Source organism: Rattus norvegicus, chromosome 13 (assembly GCF_021556685.1).
Source record: "Rattus norvegicus strain SHRSP/BbbUtx chromosome 13, alternate assembly SHRSP_T2T, whole genome shotgun sequence".
Lineage (NCBI taxonomy): Eukaryota > Metazoa > Chordata > Mammalia > Rodentia > Muridae > Rattus > Rattus norvegicus.
Window position 1 is genome coordinate 9,482,755 of NC_141546.1, and position 12,752 is coordinate 9,495,506.

Consider the following 12,752-nt stretch of genomic DNA (forward strand, 5'->3'; position numbering starts at 1 on the left):
GTGTGTGTGTGTGTGTGTGTGTGTGTGTGTGTGTGTTACATGTTGTCTACAGTTCATTTCTGTGCATACATACACACTGAAGCCTGAAGAGGTCATTTTACTTAGAGTTACAGATAGTTGTGAGATATACCACATGGGTGCTAGGAACTGAATTTAGGTCCTCTGGAAGAAAAGCAAGTGCTCTAGTCACCATGCTATCTGTGGAGCCTCCTCTATGATGGAAGTCTTATTTTGGGACAGTAGAAAATTTTCCCATTGGCTCCATTGATTATCTTCTGGTTAGCTCATGTCCATTAAGCAGCATTAGGTTGGGCCATGTTTCTAAGTTGGGTGTGAGGTATGTAGAGCCATCAAAAACCCTTAGGACAATCCGAAGATAAATAATCCAAGTCAAATCTTTAATTGCAGCGCAGTGGACTATCATCCAGCACAGATTTTACTACAGTGCATTATTCTCTGTTTAGATGATTTTCTTCCCCCATTGGTACATGAATTTTATTACTCAAAAAGACAAGATAAAATTAAGTTAAATATTAATGAAAATGCTATCATACCCACAATCTGGTTAGTCCAGGAGAAAATAACTGGAGGACATTTCATGTCCCACTCTATTACTTTCCATGAGACAGGGCTTCTCATTACATCTCCAGTGAAGCATTTATTTTAGCTAACAGCTTAAGGGCCCAGTCCTGTTGGCAGGAGCTTGAGGTACCTGGTTCATCAGGTGGCATATGCAGTCCAAAAAACATAGAGAGATGAATGTTTTGCTCAGTGTCTCTTTTTATTGAGTCCATAACTCCTGCCAGAGAAATGGTGCCACTTACAGTGAGGGCCAGTCCTTTGTTCTCAATAACCCATACTGGAAACTCCCTCACAGATATGACCTGAGTTGATTCTAATCCTGTCAAATTTTCAGGTGGTAATAACTGTGACAAGACTCAAAATAGAAGCCATAGGCTCTTTGTAACCTAATCTTGCCATGCCAATCTATGACTTCTACAGTATTCTGTACATTAGATGCCAAGAAAGAAATACACACTCATGCTTAAGTGTATTAATTCAACAATTGTGTCTCAATAAAGAGGTGTAAGTCACCGGAGATCAGCTAAGAGTCTATTACGGGAAGAAGAGAGAAAAAATTATTTTCCAAGTTTTAGAGACAGATCAGTCAGAAAAATGTTTCTATTTAAAGCACAAACATCTGAGTTTGATCACAAGACACCATAAAAAGCTTGTCTTGGGACCATATACTTTTAAGCCTGAGAAGTTGGGGACAGATGGATCCTTGGAGCATGTTCTCCAGTTAGCCTAGCTTAATCAGTAAGTGTTAGTCCAGTGAGAAACCTTGTGTAAGAGGAGGCAGATTGTGTTATTTTAGGGTAACACCTCAGGCTGTCTTCTGGTTTCCACATGTGTGCTCACATGTGTATGTGCACCACTCTCTCACACAAACATATACACCTAAGGCTGTCTTCTGGTTTCCACATGTGTGCTTACATGTGTATGTGCACCACTCTCTCACACAAACATATACATGAACAACTATAAAATTTGTTTCTATAACTATGACAATCATCAATAAGCAAAAATACCAGAAGCACTTAGCATAATATTTAGAAGTTTATTGATAAATGCCCATTCCTGTCAGGACCTCTAGTTAGAAGTGGCTTGTTCCATAGGGTTGTAAAGGCTGTGGACAGATCTCTACAGTCAGAGGAGGTTTCTAATATTTCTTAGATTACTGCTAATAGAAGTGAGTTAATCACGTTGAGTGATAATATTTTTCATGTTCTCAGTTATAAAATTTTAGTCATGATCCTCCTTATTTGGAGACTATAAATGTGAGTTGGCACTGAGTTGTCTCTCACTAATTGATAAGAAGTCCGAGCACAGAAATTTGTAGGCTTGAGCCACAAATGCAGTTTTACTATGATACAGGCCCCTGGCCTTGCTCTACTCTAAAGAACCCAGGGATGGCTTCTATTATTAAGAACATGCTAGTTCATTAATACACACTTTCCATTGGGAGGTAGGTAAGGACTGCTAGCTTACACAGCTATGGGGGGAAATTTATGCTCTTTCAAACATATCTCTCAAATTCTCTACCAAGTGGAGGGAAGTTAAATGATGGGAAGAACTGCTGATGCTTGTGAGAGAAGGCTAGCCTTTTCCAAGAGAAAGAGTAAATTTTCTTACATTTGAGAAATCTTGTATCTTTTAAGGCATATTTCAAATGGACTATTTCTTTGTTCTCACATATTTTTATCCAGAAAGGGTGAGAGGGCTAAAGAAGCCAAAACAAGCACTAAAGAGTTTTCTTGCTTTAAAAGTCTAGACAAACTCATTTTGAAAATAGTTAAGATATTATTAATTATGTATAAATAATTATATGTAAATTACTTTTATATACAAATAAATGGAAATTGTCTCAGTAACCTCTCTCTCTCTCTCTCTCTCTCTCTCTCTCTCTCTCTCTCTCTCTCTCTCTGTGTGTGTACATGTAAGATGTTTATGTGGATGCCTATGTATTGCATATTTACATGTGCCTTTACAAATGCACAGAGGTCAAAGACGGATGTAGGGCACCTGCTTTATCATTCTCTGCTTTATTTCTTCAAGAGAGGATCTCTCAGTAAACCTGGAACTTAGCTGGCATCCACAAAAACTTAGGATCCTCCTGTCTTCACCTTTCATGGGATTATAGTTCCCCATAAAGCCACATATGGCCTTTGATGTATTCCAGATTCCATATCAGGTTCTCAACTTGCTCAGGTTTCTTATCTAGTAAGTATCTCTAGAGAAAGCTTTAAGGGCCAGCAAGTCTCCCATGACATATGGTGTGTCTTGTAAAGCTGAGTGTAACATTATTTATTTATTGATTGATTACTCCTAGTATCAATATTTGTTAGAGCTATCAGTATCTTTTGTTCTCAAATGTTCTCAGTGGGCTCCATCTCAAGTTAGGTTGACCTCACATAAGATGGCAGGAGAGTCGACTATTTTTCTACACACATCTAAATTATTTTCACTTAGTTTGCTTAAGTATCATAATGTATACATATTAATATATCAATATACATTCAGTGAGACTTTTGTACATGACATGTGTTATGCTAGCATCCTGTAGGTGGTGTACACGTGCGGAATGCATGGTTTGACATTAAGTGTCTTCTATTGCTGCTCATGTATATGTTTGTTTGTCTGTTTGTTTTTTGAGGTAGATATCTAATTCTACTTGGAGTTCACTGTGTTGACTATACTGGCCAGTGAACTCCAGGACCCACCTATCTCGAGTGTTTGTGTTATAGGCCTGAGCTGCCAAGCTCAGACTTTACATGTGTTTTGGATCTCTGAATTCAAGTCTTTATGTGTCCACAACAGGTACTTTGCCCACAGATCCATCAAAAGGACCTCTTACTATATTTTGGTTTTCAAAATTCCTAATGGTTCTGCAGTGGGATTATTATTTGTGATGAGGACTAAGGTGACATGAGTTTTAGTTCTTTCAGAGACTTTGCCCCTTACCAGAGACACAGCCCTTTCCATTATAAACACCTATAACTGCAGTTACATGCAGAAACTAAGGAACCAAATAGGTACCAATAACACATTCAATGCATCCCAGTACAGAGTGAACTTGTGTGAGTCTATTAAGGAACTTGAAAGTCCATTTTGGCTAAGCTCATATGAGTAAAAGAGAATTGGTCTTCCTATTTTCTATATTCCTGACTCACTGATTTCTCCTAACTCCCATGAACTGCCAGGCACTGGGGAGGCACTGGACCATGTGGTCCTAAGATCTCAGCATATCTTCTTCCAGGAACACACATCATTGCCTTTAATTTCCTTTTCATCTTTTCTTCTCCCCCACTCCTTCCCTTCTCTACTCTCCACTTCTGTATTCTTGCTTTCTTTCTCCCCTCTCTTCTCTTCCTCTCACTTTCCTACCTCCACTCCTCTGCATCCCTTCCTCATTTCCTCCTTGTTCATTCTTTTTCTTTGTCTCTTCCTTCCCCTTCCCTCCCTTTCCCCCTCCTTCTCTTCTCTTTGTTCTCTCTTTCTCACTTTCCCTTTATTCCATCCATTGTTCGTTCTTTCTTTCTTTCTTTCTTTCTTTCTTTCTTTCTTTCTTTATTTCCTTCTTTCTTTCTCTTTTTCCTTCTTCCTTCCTTCCTTCCTTCCTTCCTTCCTTGCTTTCTGTTTTTCAGGATGGGATATTGCTATAAAGCATAAACAGATTTAAGTTATGAATTTTCTTGCATTTTTCTCTAGATGCTTATAAAGATGAATTTCCATGTTAGCTTCACATTTTAATCCTTGTGTGTGTGTGACTACATGATTATGGCCATTGTTTGTTCAGGGGCATGTGTACCTGTGTGGATATGTGTGGAGGTCGGGGGACTATTGGGTTTCAGTCCTTGGCTCTGCCATATTTCTATAGGATCTTCTTAATGTCTGTTGTGCAAGCAAGTCTAGTTTGCACACAAGCTTCCATGAATCTTCTCATTCCTTCTATCAAATTTGTTAGTAGAGTTCTTGGGTTACTAACAGTATTGCTACATATGGCTTTATAAAACCTCTGAAGATCTGAAATTAGGACCTCACAGAAGCATGACACTTATTTCACTGGACCATCTCTATAGGCCCATATTCTATTTATTAAGGATATATTAAAAGCTCTCAAAGAGATGCTTAGAATAGAAACTAGTACTACCCAAATCTTTCCAACTACTATGTAAATAGACTATTTCATGAATGTAATAAAAAGCCATTACTTTATTTTATAAAAAAAAAACATTGAGTATCATACAAAACATTAAGTAATAAAAAAAGGAAAAATGTTTTTGCTGAGCTTCCCTTCAAAATCTTGGGTAATTCATGTAATTTTTGTTTTTCTTATGGAAAACTTAAGGCAATGAGAAAAGGAAGTATGAAAAATGAATTTCAAAAAGGAAAGTATGAAACACCAGTCTTCAAAAATCTTTTACTGTAGTGCTTTCCCTCTCCACTGAAGACAGAGTTAAGAGGTAGAGATCATGTTCTTTTGACCAGGATACTGTTGCACAGAGCTCTGTTTTTCTCTAAGGCCAGGGAATTCCAGATATGGAGACATCTCTCTCCTCTGTCTCCAAAAGGAAGTGTGTCCTAGATTCAGGTACTTTGGAAAATCCTATCTACAATACTTCAAAAAGAACTTGCAGGTAAACACCACAACTTGGTATTTCTAAAATGGTCAGCAAAGCATTTTCTTTCGAAGATGGCCTTTGACTTGTTGAGGAGTACACATTGTCAAACTTCTTAAAATAAATGTGAAAGCACTCATCTACAAGCAAGGTTGTAGTATCATGTTCAAAGGCCCTGATTATATTCTGTCTATATGAGATAGAATCACCTCTCTCAAGTCTTTTTATTAATCACATTTCAACTATTTCCATATTCTAGAATTCTACTACCAATATATGCATGCTCACACATTCAAGAACACAACATATTCTATTGTGATTTAATGTATATACAAAAATTTGGATCTTGACTATGTTTTGGTGTGCTTTGTTGAAGGTCTCTTGCCCACTGAGAGTGCTGTCCAGAGAAAGTAAAACCTGGAAGAGCTAAGATTCAATGCTTCTCAAATCCAACGCTTAACTGCAATAAGTAGAATGAGAAAATAGAACCTGGCAAATTCGATAACAAAACCATGTTATCGAATATTTAAATATGAGTAATTTTCTGATAATCTTTTGTTAGCCTTATGATATCATGAGAAAATGCCTGAGATAGACAAAATAAAGAATTGAAATTTTCTTTGGCTCATGTCACCAAAGATTTTAATTTTTAGCCACCACAAAATGAACACATTCACATATGAATTTTGAAAGGAAAAAGGAGCTAGTAGTGATTAAATAAATATTTATAATCAGAAATTATATGTTATACAATATTTGAAACCTAAGAAGAAGATGTACTTAGTGGATGTAGTGATTAAATTGTAGCAACTGGAGCTATGAGGTGGGGAGATACCTGTGGTACAAGGATAGAAGTGTTCACCTTGATTTATAGCTAGATGATTGTAGTCTATAGCTTTGTGATTGACTGTAGCTCTCCCAATATTGCCCCCTTTTATATAAGCCAATGTAACTATCCTCCATCAAGTGACCAGGGTATGTCTAGAAACCCTATCCTACACTTCAAATTAATTATAATTAATGGCTTGGTGTTTTAGCTAAAATTATGTTGATGACAGAATCCCATTAGTGAGGGCAAATAAACAGAGAGCCAGGAACAATGACTGTCACAGCAAGCTGACTGACTAAGCACAGAGGTCAAGATTCAGTGAACAATTGTCTGGAGACATTCCAGATTATGAGAAGAAAATACAGTTCCTGGACTTGTAAGGTGTCTAGTGTCAAACCTGTGGCTGTGATAAAATACTCTGACCAAAGACAATGTATGGGAAGTATGAGGTTTATTTTAGATAGTCCATCTATGAAGGAAATAAAGGCAAGAACTCAAACAGGAACCTGAAGGGGAACCCATGGAAGGATGTTGCTTACATGCTCATTCTTACAATTATACTAAGCAGCATCTGTCCAGGGAATGGAACATTTCTTCTTCACCCAGTAAAGTGGATCAACCTGTGTCAATCAATAAACAAGATACTCCTAATAAAGATACCAGGAAACCTGATCCCTCAACTGAGACTCTCTTCTTAGATGATTCTAGACGGTGCCAATTTGACAGTCAAAGGAACTTTGGATACAACACATCAAGCCCAAGCTGGAAATATTTACCAGCATTGTGGTCTCTGGTATATTTGTAACTTTCTTTGGCCTGAAAAATGAGAGTGATGAAATTGAATTTTTTAATTCACTCCTTTTTTTCTCTATGTTTACTCCAGTGTGGATCTGAGAAATTAGCTCATTATAAGTATTATTAGAGCAGATGAACCAAGTGGCCACATGTGCTATCACTTCCTTTCCAGTTTCTGAGCTTCTGTTTTGCCAGTTGCTTAATATAATTCTTCTTAATTTAAGCTTTAGTAGCTAGTTTTATGAACAGGCATCTAGACCAAGGCCAAATGAACATTAGATTCTCCAGTAGATGCAATCTAATGTTTGAAGGTGAGGTCTAGAGGCACAAGTTATAGGAAAGGCACAGGAAAGATAGATGGTGTGAGAAGGAATGATGGCTTCTTATTTCCTCTTTAGAATGAATATAATTTGACTAAGCAATGGATAAGAAGGGTATTCCCATCAGAAAAGAGACTGAAGATAAAAACAGCCGTTTAAGATTCCAAGAGAGTTTGGGATATGAGGAGACTAATTGACAGAATTGTCAGGGATGAGCACACAACTTGGGTGATACGAATGGTTTCACTCTTGAATACAATTTTAGCCTATAGCAGTTAGAACTGGATATTTAGGTATGCACTAGAAAATCAGTACTGTCACTTTCAACCTCAGTTTCTCTGTCGGATGCTATTGATGGCAACACCAGACAGTCACCTTTTCATTCACTGACCTCAAATCATGAACCAGTTTGCACAATTTTGAAAGCTGTCATTTATTGGCAATACAGTGAGAGGGTTTGTTGCTGACATTTGGCAGTGGAGTTTCAGTGGCTTGGATGTTCCATCAATCAAGGAGCATTTGGAGAGGGCAGAACATGGTCCCATGAATGCCAAGGGAGACACAGAAACACGACTCACACTCTGACCTGCAGCCTCTTTTCATTCCACTGGAGACTGGAGGCTTACACAGGCAAATTGTTAATTAAGACTACAAGGCCATAAATAACATGACCCAAATGAATAGATCAGACTGTAGATAGACATTTCCATGGCATTGCTCAGGAGCAGGGTATTCAAGAGCACACCCTTTGTTTGCCTTATTCATTGGCTTCTATTATTGTTTCTTTAATTGTTTATTGGTCTGTAGTATCATGCCACAATAACATTTTCATACATTCATGTAGATACTTTTTTATTATGTGTACACTACTGTCCTCTATCATGACTTCAGTCATGCTGCTCTTGTATTTCTTCCCAAATGGTCCCATCCTCACGTTTTCTTTTTAACTGGACCAATAAATTTAATGAGAATTACTTATAGAATCATGTGTGAGAGGTTATTAACAGGAGCATGAACAACTTACCAGTGACTTTACCACTGGAAAACAATGATTATTTAAAATTAAATAAACCATTCTATTTTATATTTAGAAACTGCAAGTTTCAATTCTTTGTAGGAGAAAACAGATGAATAATATGTAGTTTTATCATTCTATATGTTTCACTTTTGATATTTTTAAACATTTTATTTTTATTCATTGGGGGGACAGTGTTTTTACATGTGAGTAGATGTTCACATGGGTCAGAATAAGACATCAGTTCCCTTGGAATTGGATTTGCTTTCAATTATGAACTTCCGTATGTGATTCTGGGAACTGAGCCTAGGTGGCCTGGAAGAGGAGCAAGTGCTCATACCTGCTGAACCAAGTGTTCAGTAGAAACATTGTATTTCACCTTCCAGAAGGTTTTTCAAATCAAAACATAATTGTCTGTTTGCCTCTCCAACAGTGAATTTAATACTTTAAATAAACCTTTAAATAAAGGCTTCATGTTCTGTTGAAACCAAACTATAAAATCATTTTTCTTGCTATCTCATAACTGTAATTTTCTGCTATTATGAATTGTAACACAAATATCTGCTATGTAGAGTACTTGATAAGGTAAACCTGTGAAAGACTCATTGAACTGAAAAAGGGTCTCAACCTTCATATTAAAAAACACTGCTCTATTGACTGTGTCCTTTTCCTTACAGAAGATTTTAGTTTCACGAGGTCTCATTTATTAATTGTTGAATTTAGTGTCTGAGCTATTTGTGCTCGGTTCAGGAAATTGTTTCTTGGACCAATGTGTTTAAAGGGACTCTCCATTTCCTTTTCTATTAGATTTAGTGTATCTGAGTTTACATTGAGATCTTTGATCCATTGGACTTGAGTTTTGGGCAGGGTGGTAGATATGGATCTATTTGTATTCTACATGCAGTTATCCAGTTAGACCATCACCACTTTTTGAAGATGTTTTCTTTTTTCCACTGTATGTGTACATAGGTCTGAGGGTTTATTTCTGGTACTTTTGACCAACTTATCTGTTTCTACACCAACAGCATGAAGTTTTTCTTACTAATACTCTGTAATATAGTTTGAAATCTGGAATGGTGATACCACCAGAAATTCTCTTATTGTATAGGATTGTTTTAGCCATCCTGGCTTTTTTGTTTATTTATATGAAGTTGAGAATTGTTTTCTTAAGGTCTGTAAAGAATTCTGTTAGAATTTTGATGGGAATGTATTGAATCTATAGATTCTTTTGGTAAGATGGCCATTTCTACAATGTTAATCCTACTGATCCATGAGTATGGGAGATCTTTCCACCTTCTGATATCTTTAATTTCTTTCTCCAGAGATTTGAAGTTCTTGTCATATAGATTTTTCACTTACTTGCTTAGAGTTACAGTAAGATATTTTATATTCTTTGTGGCTATTGTGAAGGGATATGTTTACCTGAGTTGCTTCTCAGCCCATTTATTATTTGTATAATGGAGGGATACTGATTTTTTTGAGTTAATTATATATCCAACCACTTTGCTAAAGGTGTTTATCAGCTACAGAAGTTCTTTGGTAGATTTTTTGGGGAGATTTATTTATACTATCATAATTGTCTGATAATACCGATTGTTTGGCTTCTGTTCCAATTTGTATCCCTTTGATCTCCTCTAGTTGTGTTATTGCTCTAGCTATTACTTTTGGTACTATATTGAATATATATGGGGAGAATGTACAGTCCCTGATTTTAGTGGAATTGCTTTATGTTTCTTTCTATTTAATTTGAGGTTGGTTGTGGCTTGCTATATATTGCTTTTATTGTATTTAGATGTATGTTTACATATATCCCCGATCCCCCCATTACTTTTGGCATAAAGGGATATTGGATTTTGTCAAAAGTTTTTGGCATTTAATTAGATGATGAAATCAACAACTAATAACTGGCCTACTTTCAGACCCATCCCAGCAAGCACCAATCCCTGATAATACTATTGATTGTCTTATATGCTTACAGACAGGACCATAGCATAACTGTGCTCTGAGAGGCTCTACCCAGCAATTGACTGAAACAGATGCAGAGACACACAGACAGACTTTAGTTAAAACTCAGGTAATTGTATGGAAGAGTTGTGAGAAGGTTTGAGGGACCCAGAGGGATAGGGACTCCACAGGAAGTACAACAGTGTCAACTTACCTGGACCCTTGGTGCCTATTAGAGACAGACCACCAACTAAGGAGCATAAATGTGCTGGACCTTGGCCCCTGCACATATGTAGCAGACATGCACCCTATTTTTTATGTGGGTCACCCAACAACTGAAGTTGGAGCTATCGATGACTTTGTCACCTGACTGTAGATTCCATTCCCCTACTGTCTGGCCTTGGTGGGAGATGATGTGCTTAGTCCTGCAGTGACTTGATGGTCCAGGGTAGGTTTTATTTATTTTTTAACCACGGGGGCCTCTTCTTTCTCAGAAGGGAAGGGTTAGGAGGGAGTGAGAGAGGAGTACTTAGAGAAGAGGAGATTTGTGGTTTGGATGTAAAGTGAATGAATATATAACATCCTCTAACACTCAGACAAGGGCAAAAGTGAGTGGTTCATTCCCTACAATCATCATTCATGAGGGTCAAGATTTACTCTTGCATAAAAAAAAGAGATATGCAAGAGACATACATTGAATACACTGGATCAAGTTTTAAAGGACTGTAGAGCTTTTAGACATGAAAATGTACAAGACCACTGAAAATTGTCCGTTTTAGATGTAGGTTTGATAAGGGAAGGGCAGCCACCTAATAATGTGGGATATACATATTTTAGCCAAGGTTCTCTGGAGGAGCATGATAAAGAGAATATATATATATATATATATATATATATATGAAAAGACATCTATTAGATTGGTTTACAAAGTATTGGATGGTTGGTGCAACAATGGTTTTCACACAGTAAGAAGGGCTGAGAACTCAGTACATGCTCAGCTCATGAGGCTGATAATGAGCATTTCCAGTCTGGTGATGAGGGCTTAGAAGATTCTTCAAGAGCTGAGGCTTTTTAGATTTTGTTAGAAGGTTAAAGGAGCTAGAGTCAGTTACAGGCAAAGATGGTAGCAGCAGCAACAACTGTGAAGAGATGTTTGCCAGCAGGCTCCTTAGATGGACAGGCAAAGCAATACCATTTTTTCCAGGGATCTCTCTGTATCTGCGCTACCACTGAAAAATGCCATCCACCATGGGACCATTTTCACATCTCAGTGAGTCCTCCTGGGAAATGCCCTGACAAATCCAAAGAGAGACATCCACCTTTTGTAATTAATTCTACACTCAATTATTGTGACAACCAACACTGAAGATTACAAGATTTTAACAGATTGCGGGAGGAGATGCAGTGAGACCTATCTCCTCACAGTTCTGCTGTGCATCTTCCCTTCTTTTCAGTGTGTAAAGGTCCCCTTTGCAATGAAGAATGGCAAGCAAAGAGAAGAATTTCCTAGCTAGGTACTGTAATTTGTCATTTTTGGAGAGTGAGTCCTAGTTTCTCTGAAAAAGAGATTTTATACCTTAATTCCTGTGACCAAAAAAATAGGAGTGGTTGAAGAAGGAGGACAGACCAAAAGAGATTGACACTGAGATCATCCAGTGTCATTTTGATCAGAAATTCAATATCAGCTACTGTGATTTTTTTTTTCCGGAGCTGGGGACCGAACTCAGGGCCTTGCGCTCGCTAGGCAAGCAGCTACAGTGATTTTTAAAGGCAGTGATGTGAACCCTGATTATTGTGAGAAGTTACTACATTTTGAGCCATCATGTTAAAATTGGGGATCTTTACCACCATCAAGGAGCACTCCCAGAACTGAGGATCTTTTAAGTTTTTGTTCCTAAATCATGTGTTCAATTCCCTAAAAAGAACCATGAGGGTTGTCCCAGTAAGAAGTTCAGATCCCAGCAGTAGTACTTTCCTGTCCTCCTTCAAAGACGTCTGCTAACTCTGAGCTGTTTATTTCAGGAAAGTTGTGATAATCTGATGGGTATAGTTCTCTCTAATTAATAAGTAAATAATTTTACTTCAGTATTGTCTTTTTGTTTCTTCTTTGTGTGGTGAGGAGATTGAAACTGGGCATCAAATGCTGAACTATATTTTCATTCCCAGATTTGTTCCTTAAAACTTGTTTTAAAAATACATTTATTTCTTTGTGTCTGTCTGTATACATACTTACAAATGCTATGAATATTCATGTGGAAATCATCAAATAACTTTCAGGAGTCAATTCTCTTTTTAGTTCATGTTTTCCAGGAATTCATCTCAGTCTTTAGGCTTGTTGAAAAGAGCCTAAATATGCTGAATGGTCTTATTGGAGCCAATCTGGTTTCATTAATAATTACATTCTGGAAAATACTTAGAGAAGTTCATCTGAGGACAGGTGAAAAATGACATAGAAAATATAAGCTAGGTGAAAATAAAAAATGTCTTAGAGGAGGGTGTGCCACCTGACTCCCTTGGGACCTTTTCCATGTTCCCCTGACATATCAGTTTTCTTTTCCTAGCTTGTATCTTTTTATGAACTCTACAATGGAAAAGTCCTCGATCTAGCTGTGCAGCCCTGTTCCTGGTGACTCGTGAGATTTTCGACTTCTAAGATCATTCAGATT

At 37.3% G+C, this 12,752-nt stretch overlaps 1 protein-coding gene across 2 annotated transcripts in view; it reads left to right on the plus strand.

Moving 5' to 3' along the window:
* The window catches only part of Cntnap5a (contactin associated protein-like 5A), a 982,002-nt gene that overhangs the window by 525,891 nt on the left and 443,359 nt on the right, over positions 1 to 12,752 (plus strand).